Below are 1,095 nucleotides of genomic sequence, written 5' to 3'. Positions count from 1 at the left end.
ACATCAGGGACATGATAATGAATCAAGAGTGTCTAATGGAGACCAGGCACGAAACACCAGAAAACTTAAATAAAGGGATGCCTAAGTTCAGGAACCCCCACCCATCCTCCAATTTTTATTCACATAAGAGCAGATTTGGTTAGTCTTATTTTTAGTTATTGTCGTGGTTTTAAACCAATAACGAAGAAAATTACTTATTTCTTGCTGTGAGATATGGATTAGAACAAGAGCAAAACAGGCATAAAACTTAAAAGGAAAAAAAAAGAAAGTTTATTGACAAACTACAATAATAAGAACACCAGAATAAACTTCCAGAAAAACCTTTTCATCCCCTATCTATCCACTATTCCCTTGTTCACATGACAACAGAGACAAAAACCTTGGAATTTTGATGGTTAAAACAGTCCCAATTCTTGCTACAGTCCTTTCACCAGTCTTTGTAGAGAAACAGAAGTTTCTTCCTGTTAATTTATGGAGTTTCTAACAAGAAAACTATTTTTGTTATAGTTTTCCATTGCCCTAATGTTAGCTGCCCAGAGCTGCTATTATTAGAGCCCACTCCTCCCATTTTCACATCACTCTGAAGTGTGTATGGGCCATGAGTCTAGGGATGGCATTTTAAGGATGTTATTCAAAGGCAAAAAAAGTCTTCTTCATCTGTTTCTGTGAGCTTCACCAGAAAACAGTTTTCTCATTGCCTCTCAAGGCTTCAAATCTCCCAGCACTTCACTATACCATAATTACTCTACTTTTTACTCAAATTTACACTTTGAACACTTTATTCCTCCCTACATACTGTATCATGAATTAAAGGAGTTCTTTTCAGGACTTCATTGTCCATCTCCATAGTTTTAACAGAAAGATATTTCAGCTTAATTAAAGCATCTTCTTAATTCTCTACCTTTCCTGAAGCTTCTTTTCTTTCCTGTCACTGGTAGTTTATAAAGTCTCTTTTCATGTTGATCTCTCTCTCTCTCTCTCTCTCTGGATAAAAAGATTAATCCGCAAGTCTCATCTGGGTAATGAAAGAGTTAAAATCTTGCCCAGGCTTTTGTAGATGGTTCGGGGATCTCTGCCAAACAGGAGCTGGAGCCG

This window comes from Cyanistes caeruleus, chromosome 1, assembly GCF_971803275.1.
Source record: "Cyanistes caeruleus chromosome 1, bCyaCae1.hap1.1, whole genome shotgun sequence".
Taxonomy (NCBI): Eukaryota; Metazoa; Chordata; class Aves; order Passeriformes; family Paridae; genus Cyanistes; species Cyanistes caeruleus.
The sequence above is the reverse complement of the archived record's forward strand: the minus strand, read 5'-3'. Positions refer to the sequence as shown.